The sequence below is a fragment of the Rattus rattus genome, chromosome 6 (genome assembly GCF_011064425.1).
Source record: "Rattus rattus isolate New Zealand chromosome 6, Rrattus_CSIRO_v1, whole genome shotgun sequence".
In the NCBI taxonomy this organism is placed as follows: domain Eukaryota; kingdom Metazoa; phylum Chordata; class Mammalia; order Rodentia; family Muridae; genus Rattus; species Rattus rattus.
In genome coordinates this window covers 56,605,844-56,619,261 of record NC_046159.1, presented here as the reverse complement: position 1 = coordinate 56,619,261, position 13,418 = coordinate 56,605,844, and positions in this window count along the sequence as shown.

The window sequence follows — 13,418 nt, the reverse complement described above, 5'->3', positions numbered from 1 at the left end:
GTCCTTTGCCTTACAGAAGCTTTGCAGTTTTATGAGGTCCCAGCTGTCAATTCTTGATCTTAAGCGTTTGATTCAGGAAATTTTCTCCACTACCCATGTGTTCGAGATTCTTCCCCACTTTTTCTTCTCTTAGTTTGACTGTATCTGGTTTCATGTGGAGGTTCTTGATCCACTTGGACTTAAGCTTTGTACAGGATGATAAGAATGGATCAATTTGCATTCCTCTACATGCTGACCTCCAGTTGAACCAGCATCATTGGCTGATAATGCTATCTTTTTTCCATTGGATGCTTTTAGCTCCTTTGTCAAAGATCAAGTGACCATAGGTATGTGGGTTCATTTCTGGATCGTCAATTCTATTCCACTGATCTATCTGCCTGTCTCTGTACCAATACCATACAGTTTTTATGACTATTGCTCTGTAATACTGCTTGAGGTCAGGGATGGTGATTCCCCCAGAAGTTCTTTTATTGTTGAGTATATTTTTCACTATCCTGGGTTTTTTGCTATTCCAAATGAATTTGCAAATTCCTCCTTCTATCTCTATAAAGAATTGAGTAGGAATTTTGATGGGAATTGCATTGAATCTGTAGATTGCTTTTGGCAAAATGGCCATTTTTACAATATTAATCCTGCCAATGCATGAGCATGGGAGATCTTTCCATTTTCTGAGATCTTCTTCAATTTCTTTTTTCAGAGACTTGAAGTTCTTATCATACAGATCTTTTACTTGCTTGGTTAAAGTCAGACCAAAGTATTTTATATTATTTGGGAATATTGTGAAGGGTGTCATTTCCCTAATTTCTTTCTTAGCCTGTTTCTCTTTTGTGTAGAGGAAGACTACTGATTTGAGTTAATTTTATACCCAGCCACTTTGCTGAAGTTGTTTATCAGTTTTAGTAGTTCTCTGGTGGAAATTTTGGGGGTTTCTTATATATACTATATCATCTGCAAATAGTGATATTTTGACTTCTTCCTTTCCCATCTGTATCCCTTTCATCTTCTTTTGTTGTCTGATTGTTCTGGCTAGGACTTTGAGTACTATATTGAATAAGTATGGAGAGATTAGAAAGCCTTGTCTAGTCCCTGATTTTAGTGGGATTGCTTCAAGTTTCTCTCCATTTAGTTTGATGTTAGCTACAGGTTTGCAGTATATTGCTTTTACTATGCTTAGATATGGGCCTTGAATTCCTGATCTTTCCAGGGCTTTTATCATGAAGGTGTGTTGAATTTTGTCAAATGCTTTCTCAGCATCTAATGAAATGATCATGTGGTTCTTATCTTTGAGTTTGTTTATATAGTGTACTGCATTGATGGATTTCTGTATATTATACCATACCTGCATCCCTGGGATGAAACCTACTTGATCATGATGGATGATCATTTTGATGTGTTCTTGGATTCAGTTTCCAAGAATTTTATTGAGTGTTTTTGCTTTAATATTCATAAGGGAATTTGGTCTGAAGCTCTCTTTAACAGGTCTTGTTTCATTTTTTTCTGCCTTCACTTGCATAATGACATGAACCTACAAAAAAGAAAAAAGAAAAAGAAAACAAAAGAAAGAAGAAAAAAGATTTTTTTTAAAAGAAAGGAAACATGTCCCTGCTCCCAAACCCCGTGGGACACAGAACCCACTGCCCAGACAGGTGGGCACTCCTGAGACTGCAGGGCAGGAGAGACTTCCAGCACTGCCCACCCTTGCCCACATCCCTGTCCCAAGAGGAAACTGTATGAGGTCTCTGGGAGCAGGAAGATAGGGACACTCAATGCTACAGTCCAGTCACCACCCAGATCTGAAGAGACCCAGTCAAACAGCTCCCTGCACCCAAATCACGTGGGAGGGACAGTTAGACCTTCATAGGGGCAGACACACCTGGGAAGCCAGAGGAGACTACTCTCTACCCACATTTCTGACTCTAGAGGAAAATGCCTAGTGCCATCTGGGACCCCTTTGCACAGTGTCCCGAGAAAAGGCGGGACAGGCCCTTCTGGTTTCCCTCATGGAGAGCTGAAAACCAGCTCTGTAAAGCGACTCAAGGCCTGAGACCAGAGGTAAGACCAACTTTTCTGCTACAACTGACCCGCCTGGTGGACTCAAGACACACGCCCACAGGAACAGGTGAAGACCAGTAGACAGGAAAGACTGTTCAGCTGTTCCCACAACTGGCTGAAAGAAAACAGGAAAACAGGTCTACAGCACTCCTGACACACAGGCCTATAGGACGGTCTAACCACAGTCAGAAATAGCAGAACAAGGTAACACCAGAGACAACATAATGGCAAGAGGCAAGAGCAGAAACCGAAGCAACAGAAATCAAGACTACATGGCATCATCAGAGCCCAATTCTCCCACCAAAGCAAACACTGAATATCCAAACACACCAGAAAAGAAAGATCTAGATTTAAAATCACATTTGATCATGATGTTGGAGGACTTCAAGAAAGACATGAAGAACCCCACAGAGAAATGCAGGAAAACACAAATAAACAAGCAGAAGGCTATAGAGAGGAAGCACAAAAATCCCTGAAAGAATTCCAGGAAAACACAATCAAACAGATGAGGGAATTGAAAATGGAAATAGAAACAATAAAGAAAGGACACAGAGAAACAACCCTAGATATAGAAAAACAAAGGAAGATACAAGGAGCCGTAGATACAAGCATCACCAATAGAATGAAAGACATAGAAGAGAGAATCTCAGGAGCAGAATCCATAGAAATCATCGACACAACTCTCAAAGAAAATGGAAAATGGAAAAATTACTGGCCCAGAACATACAGGAAATCCATGACTCAAAGAGGAGATCAAATATAAGGATAATAGGAATAGAAGAGAGTGAAGACTCCCAGCTCAAAGGACAAGTAAATATCGTGAACAAAATCATAGAAGAAAACTTCCCTAACCTAAAGAAAGAGATGCCCATAAACATACAAGAAGCCTACAGAACTCCATATATATTGGACCAGAAAAGAAACTCCTCCCGTCACATAATAGTAAAAACAACAATTGCACAAAACAAAGAAAGAATATTAAAAAGAAGTAAGACTTCTCACCAGAGACTATGAAAGCCAGAAGATCCTGGGCAGATGTCATACAGACCCTAAGAGAACACAAATGCCAGCCCAGGTTACTGTATCCAGCAAAACTCTCAATTAACATAGATGGAGAAACCAAGATATTCCATGACAAAACCAAATTTACACAATATCTTTCTACAAATCCAGCCCTACAAAGGATAATAAATTGTAAAGCCCAAGACAAGGATGCAAGGTACACCCTAGACAAAGCAAGAAGCTAGTCTTTTGGAATAAAACAAAGAGAAGACAAGCACACAAACATAATCTCACATCCAAACACGAATATAACAGGAAGCAACAATCACTATTCCTTAATATCTCTCAACATCAATGGACTCAATTCCCAAATAAAAAGACAAAGATTAACAAACTGGATACGCAATGAGGACACAACATTTTGCTGCCTACAGGAAACACACCTCAGAGACAAAGACAGACACTACCTCAGAGTAAAAGGCTGGAAAACAACTTTCCAGGCAAATGGTCTGAAGAAGCAAGCTGGAGTAGCCATACGAATATTGAATAAATTCAATTTACAACCAAAAGTCATCAAAAAAAGATAAGGAAGGACACTTAATACTCATCAAATGAAAAATCCACCAAGATGAACTCTCAAACCTAAATATCTATGCTCCAAATACAAGGCACCGACATACATAAAAGAAACCTTACTAAAGCTCAAAGCACACATTATACCTCACACAATATTAGTAGGAGATTTCAACACCGCACTCTCATCAGTGAAGAGATCATGGAAACAGAAATGAAACAGAGACATAGACAGACTAAGAGAAGTCATGAACCAAATGGATTTAACAGATATTTATAGACATTCTATCCTAAAACAAAAAGATATACCTTTTTCTCACCTCCTCACGGTACTTTCTCCAAATTGACCATATAATAGGTCATAAAACAGGCCTCAACAGATACAGAAAGATAGAAATAATCCCATGCATCCTATCAGACCAACATGGGCTAAAGCTGGTCTTCAAAAACAATGAGAAAAAAATGCCCACGTATACATGGAAGTTGAATAATGCTCTACTCAATGATAACCTGGTCAAGGAAGAAATAAAGAAATTAAAGACTTCTTAGAATTTAATGAACATGAAGGTACAACATACCCAAACTTATGGGACACAATGAAAGCTGTGCTAAGAGGAAAACTCATAGCTCTGAATCCCTGCACAAAGAAACAGGAGAGAGCATACATATATCAGCAGCTAGACAGCACACCTAAAAGCTCTAGAACAAAAAGAGGCAAATACACCCAGGAGGAGTAGAAGGCAGGAAATAATCAAACTCAGAGCTAAAATAAACCAAATAGAAACAAAAAGGACTATACAAAGAATCAACAGAACCAAAAGTTGGTTCTTTGAGAAAATCAACAAGATAGATAAACCCTTAGCCAGACTAACAAGAGGACACAGAGAGTGTGTCCAAATTAACAAAATCAGAAATGAAAAGGGAGACATAACTACAGAATCAGAGGAAATTCAAAAAATCATCAGATCTTACTACAAAAGCCTGTATTCAACAAAACTTGAAAATCTGCAGGAAATGGACAATTTCCTACACAGATACCAGGTACCCAAGATAAGTCAGGAACAAATAATCCATTTTTTTACCTTTATTAACTTGAGTATTTCTTATTTACATTTCAATTGTTATTCCCTTTCCCGGTTTCTGGGCCAACATCCCCCCTACCCCATCCCCCTCCCCCTCTATCTATTGGTGTTCCCCTCCCCCTCCCCCCCCCCTTCTCCCCCCCCCCCCCAAAACTCCCCTCCCCCGGGGGTCAATCTTTGTAGGTGCCAAAGCCTCCCCCTTCCCTCGTTGTCTTTCTTAAAAAAATCCCCTTTTTTTTTTTTTTTTTTTTTTAACTTCCACTGGTCCCTTCCTCCCCCTCCCCCCTCCCAACCCTTCCTTAGTTCACTGGGGGTGCTCTTACTAGGCTATTCATTGCTATCTATGAGGTTGGAGTCCAGGGTCAGTCCATGTATAGTCTTTGGGTAGTGGCTTAGTCCCTGGAAGCTCTGGTTGGCTGGCATTGTTGTTCATATGGGGTCTCAAGCTCTTTCAGTCCTTTCTCTGATTCCTTCAACAGGGGTCCCGTTCTCAGTTCAGTGGTTTGCTGCTGGCATTCGCCTATGTATTTGCTGGTTTCTGGCTGTGTCTCTGATGAGAGATCTATATCCGGTTCCTGTAGGCCTGCACTTCTTTGCTTCATCCCTCTTATCTAATTGGGTGGCTGTATAAGTATGAGCCCCATGAGGGGCAGGCTCTGAATGGGTGTTCCTTCTGCCTCTGTTCTAAACTTTGCCTCCCTATTCCCTCCCAAGGATATTCTTGTTCCCCTTTGAAAGAAGGAGTGAAGCATTCGCATTTTGGTCATCTTTCTTGAGTTTCATGTGTTCTGTGCATCTAGGGCAATTCAAGCATTTGGGCTAATAGCCACTTATCAGTGAGTGCATACCATGTGTGTTTTTCTGTGATTGGGTTACCTCACTCAAGATGGTATTTTCCAGTTCCATCCATTTGCCCATGAATTTCATAAAGTCATTGTTTTTGATAGCTGAGTAATATTCCATTGTGTAGATGTACCACATTTTCTGTATCCATTCCTCTGTTGAAGGGCATCTGGGTTCTTTCCAGCTTCTGGCTATTATAAATAAGGCTGCGATGAACAGAGTGGAGCATGTGTCTTTGTTATATGTTGGGACATCTTTTGGGCATATGCCCAAGAGAGGTATAGCTGGGTCCTCAGGTAGTTCAATGTCCAATTTGTTGAGGAACCTCCAGACTGATTTCCAGAATGGTTGTACCAGTCTGCAATCCCACCAACAATGGAGGAGTGTTCCTCTTTCTCCACATCCTCGCCAGCATGTGCTCTCACCTGAGTTTTTTTATCTTAGCCATTCTCACTGATGTGAGGTGAAATCCCAGAGTTTAAACAACCCCATAACTCCTAAAGAAATAGAAGCAGTCATTAAATGTCTCCCAACCAAAAAGAGCCCAGGTCCAGAAGGGTTCAGTGCAGAATTCTATCAGACCTTCATGGAAGACCTTATACCAATACTATGCAAACTATTCCACAAAATTGAAACAGATGGAGCACTACCGAATTTCTTCTATGAAGCCACAATTACTCTTATACCTAAACCACACAAAGACCCAACAAAGAAAGAGAACTTCAGACCAATTTCCCTTATGAATATCAACACAAAAAAAGTCAATAAAATTCTGGCAAACCGAATCCAAGAGCACATCAAAACAATCATCCACCATGATTAAGTAGGCTTCATCCCAGGCATGCAGGGATGGTTTAAAATATGGAAAACCATCAACATAATCCATTATATAAACAAACTGAAAGAACAAAACCACATGATCATTTCATTAGATGCTGAGAAAGCATTTGACAAAATTCAAGACCCCTTCTGATAAAAGTCCTGGAAGGAATAGGAATTCAAGGCCCATACCTAAACATAGTAAAAGCCATATACAGCAAACCAGTAGCTAACATTAAACTAAATGGAGAGAAACTTGAAGTAATCCCACTAAAATCAGAGATATGGCATTCGCCTCAGACAAGGCTGCCTACTCTCTCCCTACTTATTCAATGTAGTTCTTGAAGTTCTAGCCAGAGCAATCAGACAACAAAAGGAGATCAAGGGGATACAGATGGGAAAGGAAGAAGTCAAAATATCACTATTTGCAGATGATATGATAGTATATTTAAGTGATCCCAAAAGTTCCACCAAAGAACTACTAAAGCTGATAAACAACTTCAGAAACGTGGCTGGGTATAAAATTAACTCAAATAAATCAGTAGCCTTCCTCTACATAAAAGAGAAACAAGCTGAGGAAGAAATTAGGGAAATGACACCCTTCATAATAGTCCCAAATAATATAAAATACCTCAGTGTGACTTTAACCAAGCAAGTAAAAGATCTGTATTATAAGAAGTTCAAGCCTCTGAAGAAAGACATTGAAGAAGACCTGAGAAGATGGAAAGATCTCCCATGTTCATGGATTGGCAGGATTAACATAGTAAAATTCGCCATTTTACCAAAAGTGATCTACAGATTCAATGCAATCCACATCAAAATACCAATCCAATTCTTCAGAGAGTTAGACAGAACAATTTGCAAATTCATCTGGAATAACAAAAAACCCAGGATAGCTAAAACTATCCTCAACAATAAAAGGACTTCTGGGGGAATCATTATCCCTGAACTCAAGCAGTATTACAGAGCAATAGTGATAAAAACTGCATGGTATTGGTACAGAGACAGACAGATAGACCAATGGAATAGAATTGAAGACCCAGAAATAAACCCACACACCTATGGTCACTTGATTTTTGACAAAGGAGCCAAAACCATCCAATGGAAAAAAGATAGCACTTTCAGCAAATGATGCTGGTTCAATTGGAGGTCAGCATGTTGAAGAATGCAGATCAATCCATGCTTATCACCCTGTACAAAGCTTAAGTCCAAGTGGATCAAGGACCTCCACATCAAACCAGATACACTCAAACTAATAGAAGAAAAAGTGGGGAAGAATCTCAAACACATGGGCACTGGAGAAAATTTCCTGAACAAAACATCAATGGCTTATGCTCTAAGATCAAGAATCAACAAATGGGATCTCATAAAACTGCAAAGCTTCTGTAACGCAAAGGACACTGTCTTTAGGGCAAAACAGCAACCAACACATTGGGAAAAGATCTTTACCAATCCTACAACAGATTTATATCCAACAGGCTTATATCCAAAATATACAAAGAACTCAAGAAGTTAGATCACAAGGAGACAAATAACCCTATTAAAAAATGGGGTTCAGAGCTAAACAAAGAATTCACAGCTGAGGAATGCCAAGTGGCTGAGACACACCTAAAGGAATAGTCAACACTTTTAGTCATAAGGGAAATGCAAATCAAAACAACCCTGAGATTTCACCTCACACCAGTGATAATGGCTAAGATCAAAAACTCAGGTGAGAGCACATGCTGGCGAGGATGTGGAGAAAGAGGAACACTCCTCCATTGTTGGTGGGATTGCAGACTGGTACAACCATTCTGGAAATCAGTCTGGAGGTTCCTCAACAAATTGGACATTGAACTACCTGAGGACCCAGCTATACCTCTCTTGGGCATATGCCCAAAAGATGTCCCAACATATAACAAAGACACATGCTCCACTCTGTTCATCGCAGCCTTATTTATAATAGCCAGAAGCTGGAAAGAACCCAGATGCCCTTCAACAGAGGAATGGATACAGAAAATGTGGTACATCTACACAATGGAATATTACTCAGCTATCAAAAACAATGACTTTATGAAATTCATGGGCAAATGGATGGAACTGGAAAATACCATCTTGAGTGAGGTAACCCAATCACAGAAAAACACACATGGTATAAGTCATTGATAAGTGGCTATTAGCCCAAATGCTTGAATTGCCCTAGATGCACAGAACACATGAAACTCAAGAAAGATGACCAAAATGCGAATGCTTCACTCCTTCTTTCAAAGGGGAACAAGAATATCCTTGGGAGGGAATAGGGAGGCAAAGTTTAGAACAGAGGCAGAAGGAACACCCATTCAGAGCCTGTCCTACATGTGGCCCATACATATACAGCCACCAAACTAGATAAGATGGATGAAGCAAAGAAGTGCAGGCTGACAGGAACCGGATGTAGATCTCTCATCAGAGACACAGCCAGAATACAGCAAATACATAGGCAAATGCCAGCAGCAAACTACTGAACTGAGAACGGGACCCCCGTTGAAGGAATCAGAGAAAGGACTGAAAGAGCTTGAAGGGGCTCGAGACCCCATATGAACAACAATGCCAGCCAACCAGAGCTTCCAGGGACTAAGCCACTACCCAAAGACTATACATGGACTGACCCTGGGCTCCAACCTCATAGATAGCAATGAATAGCCTAGTAAGAGCACCAGTGGAAGGGGAAGCCCTTGGCCATAACACAACTGATCCCCCAGTGAACAGGATTGTTGGGGGGAGGGTGGTAATGGGGGGAGGATGGGGAGGGAAAGCCCATATAGAAGTTGAGGGTGAGGAGTTAGGGTGATGTTGGCCCGGAAACTGGGAAGGGGAATAACAATCGAAATGTAAATAAGAAATACTCAAGTTAATAAAGATAAAAAAATAAAAAATAAAATAAAATAAATAAAAAACAAAAAAGGAAGTCTTTTTCTGTGAGAGTGAGTTAAAGGTTATTCCCAACTTTCTCCTTTACATTCCTGGTATGTGGCCTTATGCTGCGGTCCTTGTTCCTTTTGAGTGAATTTTGGGCAGGGTGGTAAACATGAATCTATTTGCCTTATTCTAGATACAGCCATCCATCTTGAGCAGCATCATTTTAAGATGCTGTCTTTTATCCAATGTGTATTTCTAGCTTCTTTGTCAGCATCAGGTATCAGTACTGTGTAAGGGTCTTCAATTTGAGTCCATTGATCGGCATGTCCATTTTCATATCAATACCATGCAGTTCTTATTACTGTAGCCCTGTAATACAATTTGAGATTCACACTGGTAATACGTGCAACAGTTCTTTTACTATCCAGGATTGTTTTCACTAGTCTATGTTTTTTGTGTTTATGTATGAAGTTGAAAATCGTCCTTTCGATTTCTGTGAAGAACTGTTGAAATTTTGTGTCGAACCTGTACTTTGCTTTTGATAGGATGATCATTTTCACTATATTACTCCTACTGATCCATGAACATGGGAATTCTTTCTATCTTCCAATATCTTCACTACTTTTTTCTTCTCTCACAATACATCACAACTGTCATTTCCCCTCCAACTCCTCTCTCCAACTTCCCCTCCCCACTCCAGATCCACTCTTCCCCTGGGTCCCTTTAAAAAAGAGCAGGCCTCCCAGTGATATCAACCAACACAATGTAACAAGATACAATAAGACTAGGCACATACCCTCATATCAAAGCTGGATGAGGCAACCTTGTAGGAGGAAAAGGGTTCTACTCCCACTGTTAGGAGCCCCACAAAAACACCAAGCTCACAGTCATAACACAAAAACAAAGTTTTACATTTCCTTCTTAATTTGCCTTGAACCATTTTTCACACAGTAGTGAGTTTTTCAGTTCTCATGAGCTCATATGCTGTCTGCAGTTTTCTTATTGATGTCCACATTTAATCCATGGTCATTACATAGGATATTATTTCAATTTTCTTGTATTTCTTGAGACGTGTTTGTGCCCAAACATATAATCATTTTTGGAGAAAGTTCTACAAACTGCTGAGGGAAAAAAAGGCATATTCTTTTGTGCTTAGGTGAAATGTTCTGTGAATATCTGCTGGGTCCTTTTGATTTATGATGTCATTTAGCTCCAGTATTTGTTTAGTTTTCATCTGGCTGGCCTGTCTATTGGTGAGAGTTGGGTAATGAAATCAGCTGCCATCACTCTATGATGTCATTTTGTGATTTTAGCTGTAGTGGCATTTCTCTTATGAACTTAGATGCTCTTGTGTTTGACACATAAATGTGCAGAATTTCATTATCTTCGTGGTAGATTTTTTTCCTTTAATGAGTATGCAATGTCCTTCCTTCTCTTTTCTGATTGGTTTTAAAATCTTTGCAAGATATTAAAATGGTTACATCTGCTTGCTGGGTACATTTTCTTGGAATATTTTTCTATCCTTTTACCCTGAGGTGATAACTATTCTTGATATTAAAGTGTGTTTCTTTGTTGTAAGAGAAAAGTGAACCCTGTTTTTTTATCCAAACTGTTAGTCTGTATCTTTTTATTGGGGAGTTGAGAGCATTAATATTAAGCTATCAATGAGCAGTGTTTATTAATCCTATTATGTTGTTGTTATGGTATGAGTTTTACCCCTCTTTTGATTTTCTGATCTGGTGTTACTTATTCCTTGTGTTTTCTTGGCTGTGGTTAACCTCTACAGATTCAAATTCTTCTAGAACCTTCTGTAAAACTCTGCATTCATAGGTAGCTACTGCTTACATTTGATTTTATTGAGGAAAGTTTTTCTTTCTTCATCTATTATGATTGATAGTTTTGCAAGATATAATAGTCTGGGCTGGCATCTGTGATCTCATAGAGTCTGAAGAACAACAGTTCAGTACCTTATGGTTTTTTACAGTCTCCACTGAAAACAGGTGTTATTCTAGTGGTTCTACCTCTACATGTTACTTTGTTTTTCTCCCTTGAAGCTTTTAATATTTTGTTTGATGTTTTGATTATTATGTGTTGTGGAGAATTTCTTCTGGATCTCTGTATTTGGTGTTCTGTATTATAATTCTTATACCTTGATAGGGACCTTCTTCTTTAGGTTAGAAAATTTTTCCTCTACAATTTTCGTGAAAATATTTTCTGTGCCTTTAACCTGGATTTCTTCTCCTTCCTCTATTTCTGTTCTTTTTACATTTTGGTTTTTTCATAATGTCCCAGATCCTGGATGCTTTCAGCCAGCAAATTTTTAGATTTAACATTTTCTTTGACTGTAGTATCTATTTTTTCTATTTTATCTTCAACACCTGCAATTTTCTCTTCCATGTGTTGTACCTATTGGTGAGGCTTCCCAAATACTTCAGTTCCAGTTTTGTTTGTCTGGTTTTTCTTATGTGGTTACATTTCTTTGTTAAATTCTAATTTCATACTGAGAATTGTTTTTATTATTTCATTTACTGTGTTTTCACAGACTTTATTAAGGTCATAATATCTATCTTGTAGTCCTTTGCTAGTACCACAGCTACATTGCATTTCTAAGGGCTTAGTGTTGTAGAATTAGTAGGTTTTAGCGGAGCCATATTGTCTTAGTTGTTTTGTTTTTGCACTGGTGTCTAGGCATCTGGGATTGGGATGATTGTGATCCTAGATTTGATACCTGGTCTTGTCCTTGTTAAGTGGGTATCATTTCTTTGTTTCTGCTGGCCCTCTGGATCTATGGTGGCTATGGCTGCCTGATATGGAGTGCTTCTGTAGGTTGGTGGGTGACAGAAAGGAACAGAAGCAAGCAGGCCAAAGGGAGAAGGGCTTCAGGAAAGAGCTAAGGGGATCCTGTTCATACTTAAAGACTGGGTCTACTCCAAGGTTTGGCAAAGTCCCCTAGGACTGGAGGTATGGTGAAAGGACAGGGACCTGCAAGCATCTGCTACAGATCTAGGGATGAGATTGAGAAAGAAGGATGACAGACTGACAAGAGAATGAAGATTGTCAACTCAACTCCCAGCCCCTGTGTTTATTTTTGAGGCAATCTCACACTGAAGCCCAAGCTGGACAGGAATTCACTGCCCCGACTGGTCTCAGTCCAGAAAAAGTGCATCTGCCTCAGTCTCCTGAGTGCTATGATGTTAGACACAAATCGCCACATCTAGCTTCAGGGCTTTTGAATGTTTTCTAATAATTTAAAAACGAGATAATTTGCTTATAATAAGATTCAGCACTTTCGTGAAGTGTTTTGAGTTCTGTTTTATAACCACCATTTGAAAGGCTGGAGAGATGGCTCAGTGCCTAAACGTACTAATTCACAACTACCTATAACTCCAGCTTCAGGAGACCTGACACACACACACACACACACACACACACACACACACACACACACACACACACACACACTTTAAAAAACGATATGTGGTTAATCTGATGCTGCTGTCTTCAAATGCTAAATACTGACCCCATGAACTGGTTGCCCCAAACAACCAGATCTTCATGTACACCAAATGATGCTGTGTAAACCTTGCCCCCCAAAGTATCCCTCATTAGTTAATAAAGATGCCTACAGCCTGGGCTTGACAAAAAAGATGGGGCAGAGCAATGGTTCCCAGATTTGGGTCCTGAGGCAGGAATGAAGAAGAGAGAAGAGGGAGGAGGAGGAAAAGATGAGAGAGAGCAGGAGGTCTCCATTAGTCATGAAGGACCAGCAGCATGTGATGTTAGAGGATTGAAAGGGTGGGGAGAGGTAGAAGACAGAAGAACTCATCAAGTACCCAAAGACCAGTAATACAACATCACAACATAAAATAGTTTACAGACTTAAAATCTTCCAGTCTTTACAAATTCAAACACTTTAAAATTCAATCTCTTTAAAAATCCAGTCTTTTAAAACCTCAAATCTCTTTTTAAGATTCATTCTCTCTGACTGGGGGGTGCCTGTAAAATCAAAAATTAATTACTTCCTTATTTCAAGAGCAAAGTACCAAGACACGGTTACAATCAGATCAAAACAATGTCCAATATCTGGGATTCACCCCCAGACTTCTGGGCTCCTTCAAAAGGCTAGGGTCACTTCTCTATCCACCCTCTGCAGCACACACAGCTTGTCTT